This window comes from Balaenoptera ricei, chromosome 3 (genome assembly GCF_028023285.1).
Source record: "Balaenoptera ricei isolate mBalRic1 chromosome 3, mBalRic1.hap2, whole genome shotgun sequence".
NCBI classification, from domain to species: domain Eukaryota; kingdom Metazoa; phylum Chordata; class Mammalia; order Artiodactyla; family Balaenopteridae; genus Balaenoptera; species Balaenoptera ricei.
The window spans coordinates 172,212,604-172,238,687 of record NC_082641.1 but is presented as its reverse complement, the minus strand read 5'-3'; the positions used below and the strand labels follow the sequence as shown (position 1 = coordinate 172,238,687).

The window sequence follows — 26,084 nt, the reverse complement described above, 5'->3', positions numbered from 1 at the left end:
CAGGTTGTGCACTTTTTTTTACTCGACAGCGCCATCCGTCTTATAATTGATAGGTGCCTACTCTCTCTCCTGCTTGCTCCTGACCTGGGACTGAGGACTGCCCTTTTCCCGGGGTCATTGTAACCCCCCCTCAGCCCCCAACTTCTGGGATGTGTAAGTAATAGATCTTCTGGCTGTACTTGCTTTCTCTGGGTTTATTGAAACTGCACCTTCAATCAAAACAACCCCATGGGTTTCACTTACCCAAAGTGGGAACTCATTTGCTGAGGGAGATACCTGCCCACCCCATGTGGATGCTTATGAGAATTTATAAAAGGGAACCTCACTAAAATGGAGTTGGGAGCCTATGATGGGAACCTGTAGCCCAGGACCTCTCCACATCAGTTGTAGGAGGAATTGTCATTTACACACCTCAACAGTAGAATCTTCATCAGGAAAGGATCATCCTTTATAGGTCACAAAGAGAAGAATGTACATTGCATTTCCTACAAAAAATTGAGTTGCCCAGCAGCTCAGCCAATGAGAAACTGTCATCACCCTGAACTCTCACTTTTCTCCAGTGGACTTTACATCAAAGCAACTTCTCCCGACTTCCCTGGTGGTCCAGTGGTTAAGACTCTGTGCTTCCAATGCAGGGGGTGCAGGTTTGATCCCTGGTCAGGGAACTGGGATCCGCATACTGAGCGGCATGGCCAAAAAAAAAAAAAAAAAAAGCTCCGCCCAACTTCCTCATTTATGTCAATAAAGCAACATTCCTCTCCTTTCTTTGTTGGTCTTGACTATGGCTTTTGTTATAGCTTGCTTGTCCAGAGTTGCAATCCTTTGCTGTTTCTGCGTAAACTCATTTTTACTGGTAAAATAACTTTTATTTTTAAGGTCAAGAACAGGCGGTGCCCGTTATCCAGCAGGTCATAATCTGCATATTCTTAATTCAATACACCAGCTCTGACTTCTCAGTACAGTGGGAACGGGCTTCATTAAAATAATCCAGGCAGTCACTGAACAAATAAATAAGCACATAACCATAATAATCCCCAGAAGGAATGGGTCCAGAACACAGAGTTGCTGCAATATATTACCTAAAATGTCTAGTTTACAACAAAATATGAGACATGCAAAGAAATAGGAAGGTAGGAACCAGATGGTGGGAATAAAGAGCAATTGAAAAATGACCCAACTCTTACAAGGAGACCCCAGTAAAACCAGGTGATGTCTCAGCAAAAAACAGGGAGGCCAGAAGGCAGAGGGAAACATTCAAAGCGCACTAGGAAGAAAACCTGTCAACCAACAATCCTATATTCACCAAAACTGCCTTCTGAAAAAAATGAAGGCTGCCCTTCATTTCTCAGATCAACAAAAGCTAAAAGAATATATTGACAGTCAATTGCCCCACAGGAATTACTGGAGGAGTTCTTCAGGCTGTAAGCAAGGGACTCCAGAAGGTAATTCATATCAACATAAAGAAACAAAAACACTCATACAGGTAATTCTGTAAGTAGAAAAGACAGAATCAATACATATTTTCTCTTTTCTTCTTTTAACTGATGTCAAAGGAACTGTATAAATCCTATGTATGTAATGTGTTACTAGACTGTGTATAGTAACACACAGTCTAGTAACTGTAACAGTAACAGTCTAATGCGTAACATAGAGCAAATATCTGTGTAGTGCATTTGCCATTAAAGAGCACAAAGGTGGGAGTAAAGCTGTACTGGGCTAAAGAGATGACCACAGATGGTAAATAAGTGTAAGAAAATACTTTGGGGGTTATTTCATAAGTTGAAATAATCTGCATAACAATAATAACACAAAAATGGCAAAAGGGAATAGAGCTTTATATGAGTAATGTTTCCATGTATCACTGGAATTAAGCTAGTATAAATCTGAGTCTCATTTTAGTAATTTAGTACATCTATGTTAAAAGGGCAACCTCTGAAATTTTTTAAAATATATAATGGAGAAGTCATTTGAAAATGAAAGTGTTACGTGTGAAAATATTCACTTAATGCAAAAGAAAATTGTAAAGGAGGACTAAGAACTAAAAACAACATGAGAATTGTAGAAAACAAAAAGTAAAATGGCAGGTATAATTGCAACTATGTCAAAAATACTAAATGTGAATGGATTACATGATCCAAACAGGAGGAAGAGATTGTCACCCCAGATTAAACAAACAAACAAACTATGATCTAAATTTACATTCTATGTAGAGGTGATCTCAGAGAGACAATAGCAAGCAGTCTTGAAGCTGGGTTTTAGTTCCCTGCCCAGGAATTGAACCTGGGTAGCCTGGATGAAAAACCAGGAATCCTAGCTGCTAGACCACCAGGCTAGAAGCAAAGTTCCCCTGGCTCTTGCCCCATTTGAAAAATGGATTTCTCAAAGAGGCAAAAACTGTAAAGACAGGTACAAAGTTTATTATCAGAGACACAGCATAACATGTGGGAGAGCACACAGAGAAACAGTTTGTTTAAGACAGAAGCAAGGCAGAAATACACACCCGGAGAGAAGGGATGTGGGGTCCTCCCTAATGAGCACAGTAAAGAGGCGGTTAAATTATTTATATAGGGCAGTTCTTCTGGATCTTTGTTTACGTTTGGCCAGTTATCTCATTTGTTTTCCACACTTGACCTGTCCTAGAGCTCTCCCCACTATGTGTGCACAACTTTTTGCCAAAATGGATTCCAACACAGAGGACTGCAGGAGTATGTCCACAGTTCTTATGGGGTGGTGTCCCCCTCCCTTTTTGACCTCCAAGGAGCCTTCCTGCACATGTGCAGATAGGGAGGTTTCCTTGACCTCAGGATTGATAGATGTGGTCCTCTTATCTCAATACTCCAGCAGAGCTCAGCTCCTGCCATTAACTTTGTCCTTGGCGTGTCTAAGGAAAACAAAGCTCCAATCTACTCTGCTTGACAAACTCCCAGCTGCTCAGCCCAGGGACCCATCTACCTTCTACCTGAGAGGAAGCACACGTTAGATGCAAAGATACCAACAGATTGAAAGTAAAAGCGTATGATAGGTACATCTGTGAACAGCACCAACATGAAAACTGGAGAGATTATATAAATACCAGGCAAAATAGACTAGAAAACAAAACATATTAGTAGAGAATTAGCAGATGCAAACTATTATATATAGAATGGATAAACAATAAGGTCCTACTGTATAGCACAGGGAACTAGATTCAATATCGTGTAATAAATCATAAAGGAAAAGAATATAAAAAATGTATATGTATAACTGAATCAGTTTGCTGTACAGCAGAAACTAACACAACAGTGTAAATCAGCTATATTTCAATAATAAGTTTAAAAAATACATATTAGTAAAAAGAAAAAAATAACGGAAAAAGAAAAAAACCCAGAAAATCAGAATAGAACTATAAAAGGTGAAGTGGTTGAGTTAGTAAACAAAATCCACCCATAAAATAAACCTAGACTCTACCTTTGCGTAGATCGCTTCTACACAAAGTTCTCCAAAAATTTTAAAGATTTGTTACTGAATTAGACTGGAGACTCCCCTCCCGGGGCCCTAGCTGAAGCAAAGACCCCCTGGCTGGGTCAGGGAGTTCTTTCCCGCTCAGGTTTGAGCTGCCAATAAAGAAACTGAATTTGGTGCAAGGACGACAGGCTTTTCTTCAATGGCCAGAGAAAGAGAAGGGGAGCTAATGCTCTAAAGACACCTTCTCTCTGATTACAAGCAGGGATAAGCTTTTTATAGAAAATGGTGAAGGAGGTTACAGGGGACGAGTGTCTTTTGTCATCCTGACTCATGGAAATGGATGGAGGTTTCCTGGAATGCAATTCAGTTCTCTTTTCTGCTCCTGTGTGGTGACCCTTCTGGGTCTGGGTCAGAAGCAGGTAGAATCAATGTGGCAGGGGGGTGAGGGGTGGAGATTTTATTATTACGATGAGATGGTAATCAGCTGTAGAGTGACATTTGTCCCAATTTTGAAGTTCAGTCAGATTATCCTGGATTCTTATGGTTAAGCCCTCTTTTTGCTGTCATGTAAACACAACTAGTAGATACAGTTAGTTCTGGTTTTCTGCAAGTTTGCCAGGAGGGAGGTTTTTATTAGAATGGGGGGTTGGGGCTGTTGGCTTCCTTGCCTCCTTGCCTAAGACAGGTGTACTTGTTAATAGAGACAATTTAGGCATGGTGGGTTAGGGACCGTCTGGTTGCTCCCCTGGGTGACAGGTTTATTACTGATTTTCACAAAGTCTTGTAAATAATAGAATGAAGACAATACTTCACACTCATTTTGTGAGGCCAGAACTACTCATACCAAAGCCAACACGTGAAGTACCAAAAAAAAAAAAAAAAAAAAGACACACCTATTTCTTTTGTGAATATGGATGCAAAAAACCCCAACAAATACTAGCAAACCCAATACAGCCACAGATAAAAAGAATTATACATCATGACCAAGTGGGATTTGTTCCTGGGATGAAAGTTTGGATTAACATCTCAAAATCATTAATGTAATGAATGAGGTCAATAGAGTAAAAAGCAAAAATGCAAGGTCTTCTAAATAGACTCAAAGAAATAATTGACAGAAGAAATAATACCCCTTCATGATTAAAACACTCACCAAAAATAGGAGGGCTTCCCTGGTGGCGCAGTGGTTAAGAATCTGCCTGCCAACGCAGGGACACAGGTTCGAGTCCTGGTCCTGGAAAATCCCACATGCTGTGGAGCAACTAAGCCCGTGTGCCACAACTACTGAGCCTGTGCTCTAGAGCCTGCGAGCCACAACTACTGAGCCCACATACCACAACTACTGAAGCCCGGGTACCTAGAGCCCGTGCTCCACAACAAGAGAAGCCACGGCAATGAGAAGCCCGCGCACCGCAACAAAGAGTAGCCCTCGCTCACGGCAACTAGAGAAAGCCCTCGCACAGCAACGAAGACCCAACGCGGCCAAAAATAAAAAAATAAAATAGAAGGAAATGTCCTAACTTCATATTGAGCATCTATGGAAAACCCACAGCTAATATTATATTTAATGGTGAAAGAGTGAATGCTTACCCCCAGCCATAACTAACAAAAGAGGTCTACTCTTGTCACTTCTGTTTGACAGTTTATTGGAGATTTTAGCCAAGAACCATTAAGCAAGAAAAGGATTAAAATGCGTGCATATTGGTTAGGAAGATGTAAAACTGTCTCTGCTTCCAGTCAGGTATCTTATATATAATAAACTCTAGGGTCTGCTAAAAAAACTATAGGAACTAGTCATTGAATTTAACAAGGTTGTATGACACAAGATCAAAATAAAAACAACTGTATTTTTATACACTTGAATGAACATTCTGATAATGAAATTCAGAAATGTATTTACAATAGAATCAAAGGCAATAAAACAGGAATAAATATAAGAAAAGAAGTATAAAACAAATACTCTGAAAACTACAAACACGTTTGAAAGAAATTAATTAATGTACAAACAAATGGGAAAACATCCCAGTTTCACGGATCAGAAGACTTAACGTTGTTGAAATGGCACTTCTCTGCAAAATGATCTAAGATTCAATAATCATAATCCGAACAGTAATTTGATTGGCAATCTGTTTCATAAATTTATAGGGAATTGTAAGGAAACCAGAATAGCCACACCATTCCTGAAAAAGAAAAAAAAATTGTAGGATTAACATTTCTTGATTTCAAAACTTTGTACTAAACAAAGGTAATCAAGATATTGTGGTAGTAACAGAAGGATAGACAATTTTGTTAGTCAATGATACCTCAAGAAAGCTGTGGGGGAAGAGTTTCCAGATGAATCCCAAGTTTACAGGATGATTTATTGTTTTTCTTGTAACAGAGATAATAGGAATCAATTGCCTTAGGAATGTCATAGTCATTTATATTTCAAAGTTCAGTAGGGTTTGAAGCAAAAACTGATGTAAAATAAATTTCCTTTCAGTGTAAATGTAGACATGAGAACTTAATGAACACATCTCACACCCTGTGGTTAGACTGAGCAGAGTACTTGCGCCCAGCTAGGACTGCGGGCTTCAAATTTCTCACCAGGGCCAAGTGTTCTGGGATTCTTTACTTTAAGTAACAAAAGAGTGGGGGTGGGAAAGGGATGAGGGAAATCTCAGTGCTCGCTAAGATCAAAGACTAAAATGGACCAGACTCTGTTACAGACGGTGAGGTCACACTTAAGTGTGTTTCTTGTGAAAAGAACTGTGTCAGGAATGAGTGAGATGTGACCAAAGGACCCCCATCTTTGCTTCTAGTGTTGGAATTTTGCTGAGCTCTCTAAATAAAATGGCTGAATAGTTGCTGAGTTGCCAAATAATGATGATGATGATGATAAATGGACTTATTCTGGACTAAAGAAAACATACCTTTCCCTAGTAACGGATGAGATGTGTTCTGTAACCCAATGGTATGTATAGACGAATTTTACCCTCCAATCCAAATTCTTGGTAAGGAAGTTTTGTAAGCCTGAATGAACAACCTCCTTTTTCCTAAGAAAACTTTTACCCATTTTCCTCGGGTGGGACACCATTCTGGGTCTCTCCAGAATCTGTTACCCCTGAATTGCAATTCTAAGATCCCCCAATAGACTACCATTTTGCCTCTATATAATTGGTGGTCCTTATGGTTGACATTCTAAACAAGGGTCATAGTTCCATGAGTGGTTCGCCGCAGCCTTACGCCAAGCTCTTGACCTGCAGAGGACAGATGGCCCATTTGTTACAAGCAGACCTGGCCTGGGCCATCCTCTTGCTCTATATTTCTCCAACCTGAGACTGAATCGGGAATTCCCGGCGCACACCTGAGCCCACACTTTCACAAAAAGCTGGGTGAAAACACCATAGGCAGCCTCAAGCCAGGAAAACTTTCTGTTTAAATGCAAATGGAGCTGCCTGGTCAGGTTACCACCTAGAGGCGAAGATGTTTGGGCGGAGCCCAGACCTCCTGCTCTGCAGTCACTCAGGCACGAAGTGGAGGGACTTGCGAACTGTCCAATCAGGGGCGCCGCTGGTGGAGGTGGGCGGGGCGACGCACAGCACCAGCAAGAAAGTCGCCACGGACTCCGACATCCCACGGAGGATATCAGGCGTTCCCGGCCCTTTACGGTCCCAGTCGTTTCTGCACTGGTCGTGGGAGGCGTAGGAGGGACTCGGGGAGACCCAGAAAAGCTGGATATGGTGAGTGTGCCTCCCCGGCGTGTGGAGATGGAGCGGAGAAATTGGTAGGAACCCGCGGGAACAGGCCGAGGCGGGACCCAGGCCTCCCCGCGTTAAACTCCGGAGTCTGCGGACCTGTGTCCACTTGGACAGCCACTGGGACCTCATTCCCTCCGGCTCGCAGCGTGGGGGAGGGGCCTGCAGTCGGGACCCCGGGCGTCCTGTCCCGTCACTGCGCGCCACGACTTCGGCCCCGGCCCCTAGCCTCTCTGGGCAGCTCTGCGCCCGCAGCCCCGCGTCTCCCCCAGCATGTGCGGTGACCACGAGGAGGGTCATCAGGGAACAATACTGACTCGGTCCCCGGGGTACCTGTGTATGAGGAGCTGTGTGGGGTCCCCAGTCCCTCCTTTCTCCCCAGGGTGGGACCCGTTTTCTCCAGAGTTTTCCAAATGGTTGGGGAGCAGGGTCTCAAATCCACGACCCTGTCCCTCTAGCCTAGCTCTTCCTAGAGTGGCAATAAATGCCTCAATTTCCAGATTCCTTCCCGAATTCTAAAACTCCAGCTTCTCCTCTTCGATTCACAGCATCATTATCAACTATTTGTCTTCCGTGGTGCATTTCAAGCAGAGCCAATTTTTTTTTGTTTTAATTTTTTTTTTCCCACAGCGTCATGGATGACCCCTTTTTATAGATTTATATTCGTTGTGGATATTTGACATGAGAGGACAGCCATGAATAACTACGTGGAACTACCGTTTGAATCCTCATGCCTCTCCCTCAGGATCTTTTCTGGACACAGACATCCTATCCGAAATCCTGCCGGTGGTGGTCCTCTTTGGAAGCTTTCCTGGTTGATCTGTCAGCCTTGTCCCTCTCTGGCTTTGTCATAGGACATTTTTCGTCATCCTTTTAACATTCGTCTGTCTGTGTCTTTAGGTTTAAAGTGGATTTCTTGTGGACAACATACGATTAAGTGTGATTTAAAAAATCTGTCATTACTGTATTTGTCTTTCAGTTGTATTGGGACCTTGATTAAAGTGGTGGCTAATACGGTTGGATTAATACCTACCACACCTTTTATTGTTTTTATTTGTTACCCTTGTACTTTGTTTCTTTTTGTCTTCCCACTTTTTCTGCCGTCTCTGGCTTTAATTGAGCATTTTACCTGATTGTTTTTCTTAATCCTCTGTTAGTATATCAATTACACATATTTTTTCACTTTTTTAGTGCTTGCCCTTGAGTTTTCAGTATACACTTACAACTAAGCCACATCATTTGTCAAGTCCACCATACCACTTCATTGGGCATGCAGGTAACCTCATACGAAGTTGTTCCCACTTCCCCCATCTCTGGTCCCTTGTCACATGGCTCTCATTTATTTCACTTATCCGTAAGTTTATAATTGCCAAATACATTCTTGTTCATATTTGAAACAAAGTGGTTATCTGCCATATTAATTATAAGAATTACAGTAGATATTTTACCTTCATATATTGTTTTTCTAATCCTACATCTTCATCATTTACATTCTTTCTGATGAGTCTCTGAACATTTCTTTCACAGTAGGTCTATTAAGACAAAGTCTCAATTTTTTTCTGAGAAAGTCTTTATTCCTCCTTTATTCCTGGAAGATAATTTCGCTTGACACAAAATTCTAGGAGAGTTGTTTTTTGTTACAAAACGTTAAATATTTCACTCCACTCTTTTATTTCTTGCGTGGTTTCTGAAAAGAAGTCTGATTTAATTCTAATCTTTGTTTCTGTATAACTAAGGTGTTTTCCCCTCTGGCCTCTTTCCATATATATTCACCTTGTCTTTGGTTTTTGTCTAGTTTGAATACGAGCTACTTGGTTGTCCATTTTTATTGTTTATGTGTTTAGTGTCCTCTGAGCTTCCTGGATCTACAGTGTGTCGTGTATCATTAATTTTAGGAAAATCTCAATGATTGTTACTACACTAATTTCTTCTGTTCTTTTCTGTCTTTTCCTTTCGTAATCCCATGATGGTTATAAGTCTTCTTTTTAAGACAGTTTATGTTAGGGTTCATGGATATTGTTCTGTCTTTTTTGTGTTTCCATTAAACTCTGCTGAAATAGAATTTTTTGACAGGCCATGGTAAGAACAGAATATTTGGGGAATATTAATAATGTTGTATTTATTTTCTCTTTCCCAATTTTAAAGATCGTGGGTTGCCCTGTGACCTAAATGCTGTGAAGAATCTAAGAGAAGTTTATTTCAAGTTATTTTGCTTTTTTCTTGCGAGGTTGGGAATGATAGCTTCTAAGTTATTAAATGCCAGAGCCGGAAGTAGAAGCTTCTGACTCCAATTTTTTGACAGTTGACTGTGGACAGCTTTAGAGCCTCATCCCTCCTTCTTCCCCTTGTGACCCACATGTATCCAAGACAGTGAGAAAGGCTTTGCTCCTACCTTTGGCGCAGGAAAAGATTGAATCCACACATGCTCTGCCCTTGTGTGTAAACTCTCACTGTATCCCACCACAAAACCAAAATAAAAAAGTCCACACACGTTTCCTTGCTCTCTCAAGCTATTTCACGCCTGCTTGAGAGACCTGCCTTACACTCGCCAGAGACCTCAATTATGGAGGAATATACCCTTTTATAGCCTACTGGCAGTGTGTGCTGTCTTCAGCTAAGGGATTCTTATGCTTAGGGGTTGAACTGCATGTTCCTTTTCTCCCTAGAGGAGCTTGACAATGGCAGAGGAAGGAAGGACACCTCTACAGTGGCTGGTCACAGAGGACTTCCTTCTGATTAGAGGATAGTGATTTTATGTTCTTTGGGAGGAAAACACTGTGGACAGGTTTATTTATTTTATAATCATGGGAATATTCACCATGAAAACATCATGGACTTCAGTGAGCTCCCTTATAATCTGCAGCTCTTAAATTTTTTTTGTCAATTTATAAATCCCTTATACTATACGCAAATCCTTGTTGTTTATCTATTTAATATGTAGTAAACTGCATGTGTTAATCCCATACTTCCCATTTATCCCTTTTCCCCCCTTCCCTTTTGGTAACCATAAGTTTGTTTTCTATGTCTGTGAGCCTGTCTGTTTTGTAAATAAGTTCATTTGTACTCTTTTTTAGATTCCACATATAAGAGATATCATATATTTGTCTATCAATGTTTGATTTACTTAGTCTAATAATGTCTAGGTCCATCCATGTTGCTGCAAATGGCATTATTTCCTTCTTTTTTATGGCCTAGTAATAATACATTGCATATATAAACCACATCTTTGGAATCCGTTCATTTGTTGATAGTCACATAGGTTGTTTCCATGTCTTGGCTGTTGTAAATTGTGCCGCTGTGAACATTGGGATGCATGTATCTTTTCGAATTAGAGCTTTCCTCTTTTGCTGATATAAGCCCAGGAGTGGGATTGCTGGATCATATGGTAACTCTTTTTAGTTTTTTAAGGAACCTGCATACTGCACCAATTTACATTCCTACCAACAGTGTAGGAGGGTTCCCTTTTCTCCACATCTTCTCCAGCATTTATTATTTGTAGACTGATGATGCCCATTCTGACTGGTGTGAGTTGTTACCTCAGTGTAGTTTTGATTTGCATTTCACTAATAATTTGTGATGTTGAGCATCTTTTCATGTGCCTGTTGGTCATCTGTATGTCTTCTTTGGAGGAATGTCTATTTAGGTCCCTTTTTTAAAAATAAGTGAATAATTAATTAATTAATTAATTAATTTATGGCTGCGTTGGGTCTTCGTTGCTGTGTGTGGGCTTTTTTCTAGTTGCGGTGCACGGGCTTCTTATTGCGGTGGCTTCTCTTTGTTGCAGAGCACGGGCTCTATGTGCACGGGCTTCAGTAGTTGTGGCACATGGACTCAGTAATTGTGGCTCACCGGCTCTAGAGCGCAGGCTCAGTAGTTGTGGCCCAGGGGCTTAATTGCTCCGTGGCATGTAGGATCTTCCTGGACCAGGGCTTGAACCTGTTTCCCCTGCATTGTCAGGCAGATTCTTAACCACTGCACCACCAGGGAAGCCCTGTTTGTATATTTTAGAAATTAAGCCCTTGTCACTCACATCCTTTGCAAATATTTTCTTCCAGTCCATAGGTTGTCTTCTTGTTTTGTGTATGGTTTCCTTTGCTGTGCAAAAGCTCATAAGTTTGATTAGGTCCCATTTGTTTATTTTTGCTCTTATTTCTATTGCCTCAGTAGGTTTACCTGAGAAAACACTGCTACAATTTATGCAAAAGAATGTTTTGCCTATATTTTCTTCTAGGGGTTTTATGGTATTAGGTGTTATATTTAAGTCTTTAAGCCATTTTGAGTTTATTTTTGTGTATGGTATGTGGGAATGTTCTAACTTCATTGATTTACATGGGGCTGTCCTGTTTTCCCAACACCACTTGCTGAGGAGAATATCTTTTCTCCATTGTTTATTCTTCCCTCCTTTGTCAAAGATTAATTGATCATAGGTGTGTGAGTTTATTTCTGGGCTCTCTATTTTGTTGCATTGATCTTTATGTCTGTTTTTGTTCATTACCACACTGTTTTAATTACTGTAGCTTTGTAGTATTGTCTGAAGGCTGGGAGAGTTATTACTCCAACTTTGTTCTTTTTCCTCAGAATTGCTTTGATAATTCTGGGTCTTTTACAGTTCCATATAAATTTTAGGATTATTTGTTCTAGTTCTTTGAAAAATGTCATGAGTAATTTGATGGGGATTGCATTAAATCTGTAGATTGCTTTGGGTAGTGTGGCCATTTTAACAATATTAATTCTTTCAATCCTAGAACATAGGATATCTTTCCATTTCCTTGAATCATCTTTGGTTTCCTTTATCAATATTTTATAGTTCTCAGCATATAAGTCTTTCACCTCCTTGGTTAGGCATATTCCTAGGTATTTCATTTTTTTTGATGTGATTTTATTTTATTTTTTTAATTTATTTTTTAATTAATTAATTTATTTATTTTTGGCTGCATTGGGTCTTTGTTGCTGCGCGCAGGCTTTCTCTAGTTGTGGTGAGCAGGGGCTATTCTCAGTTGCAGTGCATGGGCTTCTCATTGCGGTGGCTTCTCTTGTTGCGGAGCACAGGCTCTAGGCGAGTGGGCTTCTGTAGTTGTGGCATGCAGGTTCAGTAGTTGTGGCTCACAGGCTCTAGAGTGCAGGCTTAGTAGTTGTGGCGCACGGGCTTAGTTGCTCTGTGGCATGTGAGGTCTTCCCAGGCAAGGGATCAAACCTGTGTCCCCTGCGTTGGCAGGTGGATTCTTAACCACTGCACCACCAAGGATGTCCTGATGTAATTTTTTTTTAAATAAATTTATTTATTATTTATTTATTTTTGGCTGTGTTGGGTCTTCGTTGCTGCACAGGCTTTCTCTAGTTGTGGCGAGTGGGGGCTACTCTTCATTGCAGTGTGTGGGCTTCTCATTGCGATGGCTTCTCTTGTTGCGGAGCCCAGGCTCTAGGCATGTGGGCTTCAGAGGTTGTGCATGTGGGCTCAGTAGTTGTGGCATGCAGGCTCAGTAGCTGTGGCACACAGGCTTAGTTGCTCTGCAGCATGTGGGATCTTCCCGGACCAGAGTTTGAACATGTGTGCCCTGCATTGGCAGACGAATTCTTAACCACTGCGCCACCAGGGAAGTCCCTGATGTGATTTTAAATGGGATTGTTTTTTTACTTTCTCTTTTTTATATTTCTTTTTTGGTGTAAAGAAATGCAACAGATTTCTGTATATTTATCTCATATTCTGCTGCCTTGCTGAATTCATTTGTCAGTTCTAGTAGTTTTTGTGTGGAGTCTTTAGGGTTTTTATATGGAGTATCATGTCATCTTCATATAATGACAATTTTACTTTTTCCCTTCTGATTTGGATTTCATTTCTTTTTCTTCTGTGATTGCTGTGGCTAGGACTTCCAATACTCTGTTGAGTAGAAGTGGTGGAAGTGGGCATCCTTGTCTCGTTCCAGAGTTTACTGGGAATGCTTTCAGCTTTTCACCATTGAGTGTTACGTTGGCTGTGGGTTTGCCAAAAATGGCTTTTATTATGTTGAGATATGTTCTTTCTATAACCACTTTGGTGAGAGTTTTTATCATGAATGCATGTTAAATTTTATCAGATACTTTGTCTTCACCTGTTGAGATGATCATGTGGTTTTTGTCTTTTCTTTTGTTGATGTCATGTATCACATTGATTGATTTGTGTGTGTTGAACCATCCTTGTGAGCCTGGGATGAATCCAACTTGATCATGTTGTATGATCCTTTCTGTGTGTACTTGGATTTGATTTGATCACATTTTGTTGAGGATTTTTGCATCTGTAGTCATCAAAGATATTGGCCAGTAATTTTCTTTTTTGTGTAGTGTCTTTGGTTTTGGAATCAGGGTGGTGGTTGCTTCATAGAATGACTTTGGGAGTGTACCCGCCTCTTCAGTCTTTTGGAATAGTTTGATAAGGATCAGTATAAGTTCTTCTTTGTATGTTTGGTAGAATTCTCCAGGGAAGCTCTCTGGTCCTGGACTTTTGTTTGCAGGGAGTTTTTTGTTTTTGTTTTTATATTGCAGCTTCAATTTTTAAAAATTAAATTAAATTAATTTATTTATTTTTGGCCACACCACATGGCTTGCAGGATCTTAGTTCCCCAACCAGAGGTTGAACCCAGGCCACAGCAGTGAAAGTGTTGAGTCCTAACCACTGGACCACCAGGGGATTTGCACAGTTTCCATTTAACTTCTAGTGCTTGGTCTGTTCAAATTATCTCTTTCTTCTTGACTCAATTTGGGTAGGCTGTATATTTTTAGGAACTTGTACCTTTCTTCTAGGTTGTCCATTTTGTGGGCATATACTTGTTTATACTATTCTCTTATGATTTTTTTGTATTGCTGTGGTATTGGTTGTTGTTTTTCCCCTTTCATTTCTCATTTTGTTTCTTTGGGTCCTCTCTCTTTTCTTTTTGGTGAGCTTGCCTAGAGGGTTGTTGATTTTTTTTTATCATTTCAAAACACCAGGTCTCAGTTTTATTGGACTTTTCTAATTTTTTTTTTTTAAATCTCTATCTACTTCCTCTCTGATCTTTATTATTTCCCTCTTTCTGTGACTTTAGGTTTTGTTGTTCTTTTTCTAATCCTTTTAGTGGTAGGTTAGGTTATTTATTTGGGATTTATTGTTTTTGTTTAAAGAAGCCCTGTATCGCTATGAAATTCCCTCATAGAACTGCTTTTGCTGCATCTCATAGATTATGTATGGTTGTGTTTTCATTTTCATTTTTCTTGAGGTAATTTTTAATTTCCTCTTGGATTTCATTGTTGACCCATTGGTTTTTTTAGGGACATGTTGTTTTTAGTCTCCATATAATCATTTTTTTCTCGCTTTTCTTTCTGTGGTTGATTTCTGGTTTCATGCTGTTGTGGTCAGAAAAGATGCTTGAAATAATTTCTGTCCTCTTAAATTTGTTGAGCCTTGTTTTTTGTTCTACTGTGTGGTTTATCCTAGAGAATGTTCTATGTGTGCTTGAAAAGAATGTGTATTCTGGTTTCTTTGGATGTAGTGTCCTATAAATAGCTATTAAGTCTAACTATTCTATTGTGTCATTCAGAATCTCTGTTGCCTTACTGATTTTCTGTCTGGAAGATCTGTCCATTGATGCCACTGGGATGTGAAACTCTCCTATTACTGTATTCCCATCAATTTCTCCTTTTATGTCTGCTCATATTTGTTTTATGTATTTAGATGTTCCTACATTGGGTGCATGTATGTTAATGAGTGCAATATCCTCTTCTTGTAGATCCTTTTATCATTATCTAGTGTCCTTCTTTGTCTTTCTTTATTGCTTTTGTTTTAAAGTCTATTTTGTCTGATATGAGTATTGCTAACCCTGCTTTCTTTTAATTTCCATTTGTTTGAAATATCTTTTTCCATTCCCTTACTTTCAATGTTTATGTTTCTTTTGCTGTAAATTGGGTCTCTTGTAGGCAGCATATTGAAAGTTCTTGTTTTATTATCCAATTTACCACTCTGTCTTTTGATTGGAGCATTTATTCCATTGACACATAAAGTAGTTTTTGATAAGTATGTATTTATTGACATTTAAAACCTTGTTTTCCAGTTGATTTTATATTTCTTATTTGTTCCTTTCTTCTTCTTTTTCCCTTTGTAGTTTGATGGTTTTCTTTGTATTATGCTTGAGTTTCTTTCATTTTGGTTTTTGTGAATCTATTGTTTGTTTTTGATTTGTGGTTAGCCTGGTTTTCAAGTTTGTTAACCCGTAAATGTATGTACTTGCTTTAGACTGGTAGTCATATAAACTCAAACACATTGTAAAAGATCTACATTTGTACTCCCCCCTCCCACACATTTTGTGATTTTGATGTCGTATTTTACATCTTCATGTTTATTACCCTTTTGCTGTTCCTTATAGTTATAATTGCTTTCACAGTATTCTTTTGATTCTTTTTAAATCTATGTACTGGTTTATTTAAGTGATCTTCAGTCCTCTTATATATTTACCTTCACTATTTTGATTTTCCCATTCATATAGATTCTTGCTTTTCCATTTAGAGAGGACCTTTCTATATTTCTTGTAAGATAGGCTTAGTACTGCTGTATTCTTTTAGTTTTTTCTTTTCTGAGAAATTCTATATCTCTCCTTCTATTTTAAATGATAATCTTGCTGGGTGGAGTATCCTAGGTTGCAGGTTTTTACCTTTCAGGACTTTCAGTGTATCTTGCCACTCCTTCTGCCCTGCAAAGCTTCTGTAGAGAAATCAGCTGATAGCCTTATGTGGATTCCCTTGTGATTGACTCTTTGGTTTTCTCTTGTTGCCGTTAGAATCCTCTCTTTATCTTTACTTCTTCCTATTTTAGTTATGATATATTTTAGAGCAGGTCTGTTTGGGTTCATCTTGTTTGGGACCCTTTGTGCTTCCTGTACCTGGATATCTGTTTCTTTCTTTAGGTTTGGGACGTTTTCAGCCATAATTTATTCAATACTTTTTCAATCCCCTTTTCTCTTTCTACTCCTTCTTGGATTCTATTATGCGCAAATTGGCATGCTTTATATTGTTCCATACATCTCATATGTTGCTTTCGTATTTTTCATTTGTTTTTCTGTCTGCTGTTCTGATTGGGTGATTCCCGTTATTCTTTCTTCCAGGTCACTTGTTTGTTGTTCTGCATTATTAAGTTTGCTATTTATTGTCTAACTCAGTATTCATATTGGCAATGGAGTTGTCTAATGTTGATTGGCTCATCTTTATAGTTTCTAGTTCCTTGTTGCAGTGATCCACATTTTTATTGGTAGCCTTTCTTAATACCTTCAGCATTTTTATTACCTCCTTTTTGAACTTGGGGTCTGGTAGACTGGAGAGGTCTGTTTCATTGTTTGTTCTTTAAGGGGATTTCTCTTGTTCTTTTAATTGGGAGTAGTTCCTCTGCTTTTTCATTTTTCTTATATTTCTCTGACTCTGTCAGTTTAGGAGAAACAGTTATCTACTGTGGTCTCACAGGGCTGATGTTTTGTGGGAGTGTCCCTGTGTAGACTGCATGAGTCCAATATTCATGGTGCAAGGGCTGTTTTTAGTATGTATGCTTGCCATGTGTCTCATCAGGTTCTGCTCACCCTTGTTGGTGTGTTTGGCCTTGTGGTGATCAGAGACTGCACTGGATGTTTGGTGGGGCCTCCTCTTTGCTCTGTGATTGTCACAGGTCTGTTGGGGGCAGGGTCTGCTCTCTAGTTGTTGGAATAGAAGCTCCTAGATCCGGTTCTAAGCTGTGGTGTGAGGTAGGTGACACTGGAGCCCTCCCACTGGGAAAGGAGCCACTTCATCTTCATCCCCAGGAGATGTCTGTGGGATGTGTGATTCTGCGATGCTGCTTGCCACCTGGTGTGCGTACCCACAAAGATCACTGCTGCTGGCACTGCCCTTGATGGCCGCCTTCACTTGGGGGCTCTGGTAATCAGGTTAGAGGTTCCTTAGGCGTGTATACGTGTGCACAGGGCCACCAGTGTTTAAACCCACAGAGTCATGTCCCCTGAGCCAGCAGATAATCGGCTGAGGTGGCTCTCAGGTAAGCACAAGCAGTCCCGGTCCCAAAATCTGCTGGAACGAGAACCCACTGGAGCTGCATCCCAGCACCTGCAGTAGGACTGCCTGCAGTTGGCTCAGATTTCAGCCCTGCCTCTGCTTGTTCAGGCCCACAAAGTTCAAAGAACCCACTGCAGCTAGATCCCTGCTATGAGCATGCTGACAGTGAGGCTGCTATGGCAGACCTGTTCCCCTCCTGCCCGTGTTGACAATGGGGCTCCTATGGCAGACCCACTCTCCGTCGTGCTCATGCCCCCAGTTGCGACCCAGGCCACAGTCCAGGCCCTGTGGGCTGTCTCTGTGCAGCCAAACTGAGTCCTCTCCCCGGGTCTGTCCGCTGAAGCCACGTTTCTGCACCCAGTCATTGCACACACCAGCAGGCACATGTCTTGGGTTGAGAAGTGTGGGCACGTTACCAGGACCTTCAGTTCTGATCTCTCTCTACCCTGCCAGGCTGCAGGCCAGCTGCCACACTCTCCTTTCCAGCCTTTGAAGCTCCCTATCTATCCTGGTGGACCTCCCAACTGGTGAAGGAGGTTCCCTGGCTTAGGGGACCTTTCCTCTTTCACAGCTCCCTCCCAGCGGCGCAGGTCCCATCTCAATTCCTCTTCTCTCTTCTCCCTTCATCCTACCCAGTTATGTGGGGATCTTTCTTGCAGCTTTGGTTATATGAGATCTTCTGGAAACTTTCAATAGGTATTCTAAAAAAATTGTTCCACATGTAGATGTACTGACAGGAGGAGGTGAGTTCCATGTCCCTCCACTCCGCCATCTTGTTCTCCTCTCCTTAAATTGTTTTTTAATGTCAGCAGGGACGAGGATCGACTGTCATGGTGTGCCACATGGGCTCTTCTGACATTATTATCTCAGTGTGTATGCCTGTGTGTTCCCAGAATTGGCAGGAAGCTGCCCTGAGGCACAGGAGTGTAGAGATTTTGTGGTCTAAGTTGTCATGCCTTCTTTGTCATGTCTGAACTCTATGTTCCAAATAACTTTCTAGTCCATTAAATTGGACAGAGAGACAAAGGAGGTACTGAGTCTGTAATACATATGACACAGGGCAAAAGCAGTGCTTCTCCCCAAGAATATTTTCATTCAGCCAGTTGCATCTTGTCACTTTTAATGTCCTGGAGGACTGTAGGATCTGTGACTAGCTGGACCTTGTTAAATGTTACATGCCAGAGGCCTCCTGGACTCTCATGCTTGGTAATGGGAAGAGAAGAAAAAGCTTGTAGTTATTCACAGTGGTTTACGCATTGAAACCTCACAGAGATTTGACCCCTTGTCTCTTGGAGTGCTGGAATTGGTGGGTAGTAAGGAAGGAAATGAAAGAATTTTTCTCATAAGGAATTGATGGTCTTAAAATGATAATATTGGTTTCATTTGTATAGCATTTCTGTCATTTCCCAGTATTCTCTGGGCCCTGCCACTAGAGAGAAATAAAATGTAATGTGATCACAGTAAAAATGTGTAAATAATTTTCATGTCTTTATGGTACTGATAAATTAATGAGGAAGAAAGTGTGGACAGAGGGTGAGTAAATGTTTGGAAAGGCCAGAATCATACATAACCTTCCCATAAATGGAATATAGGTGTCCAGTGCTGTCACTCATCCTACTGTACACATACTTGGGATGTTTTAGGACTCAGTGACCTGTGAGGATGTGGCTGTGAACTTCACCCTGGAGGAGTGGGCTCTACTGAATCCTACACAGAAGAAACTCTACAGAGATGTGATGCAGGAAACCTTTAGGAACCTGGCCTCAGTAGGTAAGGATGGGGACTTTCCGTCAGTTACTCAGGTAGAGATCAAATGCTTCTTGCTCATTGATGTTGTTCTAAGTTGTGTAATGTGAGAAGGGAGGATGTTGGTATATAAACCAGGCATGATCACAGATAACAATGTACATAGAGTCAAATAATATTTCTTTAATTTCCTATCTTTGGAATTATTTTACTGGGTCTGCATTTTAGGAACAAAATGGGATGATGATGACATTGAAGAGCAGTACAAAAACCAGGGGGGAAAACCAAGGTAAGTCACACTGACAATAGAAAGCATTGACTCACGTGAGAATCCTGGTATATTATGAAATTTTAAAAACGTGCAAACAAAACAAATAGCCCTTTCTTCTAATTTAGTTATTCTTAGAAAGTTTCTTTCAAAAGTATTTCTTAAATGTTATATAAATGTGCAGTATTTGCAAAATAATTCACTTGCAAGCAGTATTAATAAACCCTGTATTTGAATATCACTTTTCAATAGAAAGGGTGCAGTCCTGTTGCAGAGCATTCAGTATATTCAATTCCTAACAATTCACACAAATTAGAAAACCACACTATTCCTATCAATTTTAATAAATGCAATACATATAAAATGATTAAGAAACCATTAATAATGTGCTTCTCACATTTTCAGAAATCATATGGTAGTGAGATTCTCTGAGCGTAAAGACCGTAGTCCATGTGGAGGAAACTTCAGCCTTATTCCACCTCTCGATCAGGACAAGAAAACTCCTGGATTAAAACCATTTGAATGCAGTGTATGTGGAAAAGTCTTCATGCATCATTCATCTCTTAATAGGCACATGAAATGTCACATTGAACACAAACCTCAAGATTTTAAAAAATATGATCAGGGACTGTATAATGCATATAAATGTAAGGAATGTGGGAAAGTTTACAAATATTACAGTTCCTTACAGAGGCACAAAAGAACTCACACAGGAGAGAAACTGTATGAATTCCAGCAATGTGGAAAAAGTTTCAGTAATCATCAAGGTTTCCAAACACATGAAATAATTCACTCTAGAGAGAAGCCCTATGAATGTAAGCAATGGGGTAAAGGTTTATGTTCTCAAAAAGGTTTCCAAAAACACGAAAGAGATCACACTGGAGAAAAACCCTGTGAATGTAAGGAATGTGAGGAAGCATTCATTAACCCCAGTTCTCTTCAAATACATGAAAGGAGTCACAGTGGAGAGAAACCATATGTATGTAAAACGTGTTGTAAAGCATTTAGTATTCCCAGATCCCTTCGAGAACATGAAAGAACCCATACTGGAGAAAAACCCTATGAATGTAAAGTATGTGGGAAATCTTTTGCTTCCACTTATGTTCAAGTGCATGAAAGAGCTCACACTGGACAGAAACCCTATCAATGTCAGGAATGTGGGAAAGCCTTCGTTTGTTCCTCAGGCATTCGAAGGCACATGAAACTGCACACTGGAGAGAAACCATATAAATGTGAAGAATGTGGGAAAGCATTTATTATTCCCAGTTTTCTTCACATACATGAAAGGACTCACACTAGAGAGAAACCGTATATGTGTAAAACATGTTCTAAAGCATTTAGTATTCCCAGATATCTTCGAAAACATGAGAAAACCCATACTGGAGAAAAACCTTATGAATGTAAGATATGTGGGAAAACCTTCAGTTCCACCTATGTTCAAGTGCATGAAAGAATTCACACTGGAGAGAGACCCTATAAATGTAAGGAATGTGGGAAAGCCTACATTTCTCTCTCAGGCATTCACAGACACATGAGACTGCACACTGGAGAGAAACCATATAAATGTGTAGAATGTGGGAAAGCATTCATTATTCCCAGTTTTCTTCAAACACATGAAAGGACTCACACTGGTGAGAAACCGTGTGTGTGTAAAATATGTTCTAAAGCATTTCGTTTTTCCAGTTCTCTTCAAAAACATGAAAGGACTCACACTGGTGAGAAACCGTGTGTGTGTAAAATATGTTCTAAAGCATTTCGTTTTTCCAGTTCTCTTCAAAAACATGAAAGAACACATACTAGAAAAACCCTATGACTGTAAAATATGTGGGAAAACTTTTGCTTCCACTTACGTTCAAGTGCATGAAAGAACTCACCCTGGAGAGAAGCCTTATGAACATAGGAACATGGGAAAGCCTACATTTCTGTCTTAGGCATTCAGAGACACATGCATACTACAGAGAAACCATGTAAATATGAAAAATGTGGGAAAACCTTTTCTGATCTCTCTACTTTGCAAAAGCATGAAAGGGTTCACTAGATAATAGGTATAGTTTTTAAAGAGCCTAGGAAAGACTTCAGTGGGCCCACATACTTATATGTGAAAACTCCCATGAGAAACAAATATAAATGTCAGTAACATGAGGTAACTTGTTGGAAAGTAATCCAAGAATAATGTTTCAGAAAATCTTCAATATGAAAGACTTGTTATAAAAATTTATAAATATATGTGTTTACTAAGGATCTTTATGAAAGTGCCTTGCTTGACATTGGATTTGTACTAGTTACCTTCAGAAGTGAATATTTAGGTGAGGTAATTCTGGAAGTCATCTTTTAATAATAGTTCATAAGGTTAAAAGGTAGTGATTTTTCCTTTAATCAGATAATGATATTTTCTTTTTCCATTTTTAAGTATGTTGGACCTATGGGTGATTAAAGTGTAGTTCTTTTTTTTTTTTTTTAACATCTTTATTGGAGTATAATTGCTTTACAATGGTGTGTTAGTTTCTGCTTTATAACACAGTGAATCAGCTATACATATATATATACCCCATAAAGTGTAGTTCTAATATGCAATTAGGCTTGGTATTTGTTGGGATTTTCCTACTGGCCTTGGGTGGCAGTTCTCGGATATCCTTAATCTATTATATATACTGTACCTTTATTACAGAAAGATCTTTTCTGGGTGGTGGTGAGTATAGGAGCCTTTTTCCATTTTCCATACTATTAAACACTTGGAATAATTTTTTCTGTACGACAAGGTTGTCAAAGGGTGTACATTCATGTAAATTATGTTTTTCCATTTGCTTCTTCATTCCTTCTGACTGGTATTTGGTGAAAAGACTTTGAAGAAGAGGGACTTGTGATAGGACAAAAAAATCTAGAGTTGGAGATATCCTGCCTGTGAGTAATATTAAGACCTAAATTTTCCACAATCTATCCCCTTCGTGGTTCCATGTTAGAATTCACCAGTAGCGTCACCTGTGTGCAATTTAAAGGCAGATGAGAAGAAGGCATACTTCAGATTTTGGAGCCACCATGCTGGGAGAGAGACAGATACCTAGGAGGTTTGAGGACACCACCTTTCATCCTATTTTCCAGATTCTGTGCCTTTGTATTCAAGAGTATCCTCAAAACCACCACCAACTGTTTGATTTCTATTATCAGAAGTGTAGTTTTCCTCTGATGTCTTCACAATTCTACATCAAAATCTGTTAGAGTTTGAATTTTTCTGTGAAGCCTCCTGTGTCCACTTGGAAAATAATTCAGAATTTCATGATTTGGAGTATTGTTTGATTACCCTCTTCCGTAGATTATAGCTTCATCATGTCTAACTTGTGTAGGAAACACCTTATGCTGTTAACATTGCTAGTGAGTATGTTTTCCTGATTCACCATGACATTCACAATGGTGCAGCGATAAACAATGACATGGGAGTTTGCTGCATTGTGCAGTGGCTGCCTTGACCCACTCCTTCTATGTGAGAGTAAGCCCCTTCCTCATATCAGGAAAAGTATGGGTGCTTTCTGTTACTTGTAGCTGAATATTATCCCTCTTTGTTTTCAGTTACGTTTGATTGTACATGATTAAAAGTATGTTCATTTTTTGGTGAAAGAAATAATTCTGTAGTTGTTTCAGAGAGAGATTTTATCAACTCTTTCCTAAGCTTTCGTATGCTAACAAATACTGTGGTTTTTCTTTCCTCAGAATATATATTAAAATACCCATTTAATTATGGATATTCAGATAAATTTGCAATTTTCTTCATTTAATCATTATATTTTTGCATTAGTATTATCATGTTCAAGTATTTTTTTTCTCAGAGAAATTTTACTTTTTTTGTAGTTAAAATTTTTGATTTGAAATTCATTTCTCATTCACTCTTAATACCAAAAATGTAAAAATTTTCCAGTGCCCTCTGCCACTGACCCATAGGATCACACCTGTAGTCAAAGAGGGGAGTATAATGAATTTTATTAAGAATGAACACAGACTGCAAAGGACTGTGAAGTATAATAGCAACAGGATGCTGAAATGGACTTCTTATAGGATTTTGACTCTTGTTAGAGGATATGGTTGCTATTTAAGCAAGCAAGGTGTTTTTCTGTATTGAATGCTGTGAGGAGGTAAACTTTTCTCTCATTGGTGATCATAATTGTTGTTTTCTAGAAGGTAAAAACGAGAATTAGAGCGAAAGTTTTTTCAAAAGACATTCCAGTCAGTCATATTAGTAAGAAAAGGAAAGTACTGGTCATTTTTATGATTTGGAACTTTTATCTTTTACCATTTTTAGAGGTAGTGTTACAAAATATCGATATAAATGTCTTGGTCCTTCATGGCCACTGAGTGCCTTGATGAAGGAGGTGTGTGACATTTTTCTTTTCAACAGGAAAAGACTTGACCTTACAAAGAATACAGGCCAGCTCCTGGTCCTTTGGAACAGCTTTTGCCTTTCCTACTTGTTATGTAAACACTGATGTATTTCCTGAGGTACCATGCAGTACCTCAGTTATAATATATAAGTTTACTGTTTAGTATACTATGTAATATTTTTAATATTTCTGTTATGACTCAACTGAGGCCTATAAGTTTAGGTAATTTGTGTTATTTCATGTAATGTCATAATTGAGTATAAAAGGAGATATGGGGAATTTTTAATGTTTTTTCCTTTAAGCAGGATGCCCCTCGTTTCGATGATCCACAAAGCCCACAGCGCATTTTGCTGTTCACAGGTTTCATTTCCATATGCTTAGACTTCCAGCACATTTTCTGGAAACCTGGAAAATAAAAGTAACAACTTCAATTTTTATTAAAGAGCAGAGGAAATTAAATATTTTCCATGGTATTTAGTGTTAAGTAAAAACCAGGGGAGAAATATACAAGGACAGTTGTATGCAGCATAAGGAGTAGTAAAAGGGAAGGTTGTAGTGATATACACCTATGATATACACCATGATTAAAACACTCAGAATAACAGGAATAGAAAGAAATTTCTTAACCTCATAATGAACATCTGTGGAAAACCCAAAGCTAATATTTTTAATGATGAAAGATTGGATGCTTTCATCTGAAGATATGGAACAAAACAAGGATATCTGGTCTTGCCACTTCTGTTTGAGAATGTACTAGAGATTTTAGCCAAAACTATTATACAAGAAAAGGCAATAAAATGTTTAAAGATTGGTTAGGAAGATGAAAAACTATTTCCATTTCCAGATGAGATATCTTCTATTCAGAAAAAACTAAAGAATTTTTAAAAAAAGTATTAGAACTCATTATTGAGTTCAGCAGAGTGATAATATACAAGATCAAAATATAATAATTATTTTTTTTAGTGTATTTCTATACACTTGCAATGATATAATGAAACTAAGACATGCACTTCTAATAAGATGAAAAGGAATAAAATAATTAGGAATAAATTTAGCAAAAGGAATACAAAATGAATACTCAGAAAACTACAAAGCATGGTCAACATAAATAAATGAATGTGAGATAAATGTGAAAACATCCTAATTTCTTGGATCAGAATATTTAACACTGTTGAAATGGCACTGTATGGTTTCATTGGTATGAGGTACCTAGAGTTGTTGAATTCCTAGAGACAAAAAGTAGAATAGTTTTTGCCAGGGGCTGGGCAATGGGAGAATGAGGACTTGTTGTCTTACGGATGTAAAAAATTAATAAACAGAAACCTAAATTAAATAGACCAGAAGGGAAGCTATCACACCCTATGAGGATAGCAGAGCCCAACAGAAAGAAGGAGAACTTTCTCCTCTTGCCTCAAGATCTTGGCCAATGAGAAACTGTCATAACTCAGCCAATGAAAAGCCACTGTACTTTGAACCCTCAGTTTGCTCAGATCATTCTTTGTTTACTATAGCCCTCCCAACATCCTTTTCCCTTCTTTAAAAGACTCCTCTCCTTGCTCCAGGGATCTTGCATGCCAAGGTTGCAGATCCCAAATTACAATTCTTTGCTCGTCCTGGATAAACCCATATTTTGCTGGAGAAATAACTGACAGTCTATTTGTTTATCTCAACATGTTAGTGGAAGATGAAAATTGGAGATTGGTTTCACAATGGCAATGTATTACATAGTACTGAACTATACAGTTAAAAATGGTGAACATGTACATTTTATGGTATGTGTATATTACTACAATTATAAGTAAAATTTTTAGGGCAAGAGAGTGAAAACACAACCACAGAATGGAAGAAAATTTTGCCAATCTTATACCTGAAAAGGAACTTGTAATGAAAATATCTAGATATAACATAATTTATAAAAATCAAATAATTCAATTTAAATATGACAAAGGATCTGAATACACATTTTTTCCAAGTAAAATACACAAATGTTCAAGGGCATATGAAAAGATTCTGGATATCATTAGTCATCAAGGACATGCAAATCAAAACCACAGTGAGATTCCACTTGACAACAATTAGGATGGCTAAAATTAAAAAGTGAGGCACGGGGCTTCCCTGGTGGTGCAGTGGTTGAGAATCTGCCTGCCAATGCAGGGGACACGGGTTCGAGCCCTGGTCTGGGAAGATCCCACATGCCGCGGAGCAACTAGGCCTGTGAGCCACAATTACTGAGCCTGCGCGTCTGGAGCCTGTGCTCCGCAACAAGAGAGGCCGCGATAATGAGAGGCCCGTGCACCGCGATGAAGAGTGGCCCCCACTTGCCGCAACTGGAGAAAGCCCTCACACAGAAACGAAGACCCAACACAGCCATAAAATAAATAAATAAATAAATAAACCCAAAAGTTAAAAAAAAAAAAAAAAAAAGTGAGGCAATAAGTTTTATCGAGGATACTTGGAGAAATTTGAACTCTCATATGGGGTGGA

The 26,084-nt window shown here is 39.2% G+C and overlaps 1 pseudogene; it reads left to right on the top strand.

Moving 5' to 3' along the window:
• Positions 1–7,011: 7,011 nt before the first annotated feature.
• Positions 7,012–21,661, top strand: LOC132362967 (zinc finger protein 14-like; annotated as a pseudogene).
• The last annotated feature ends 4,423 nt before the right edge of the window (positions 21,662–26,084 follow it).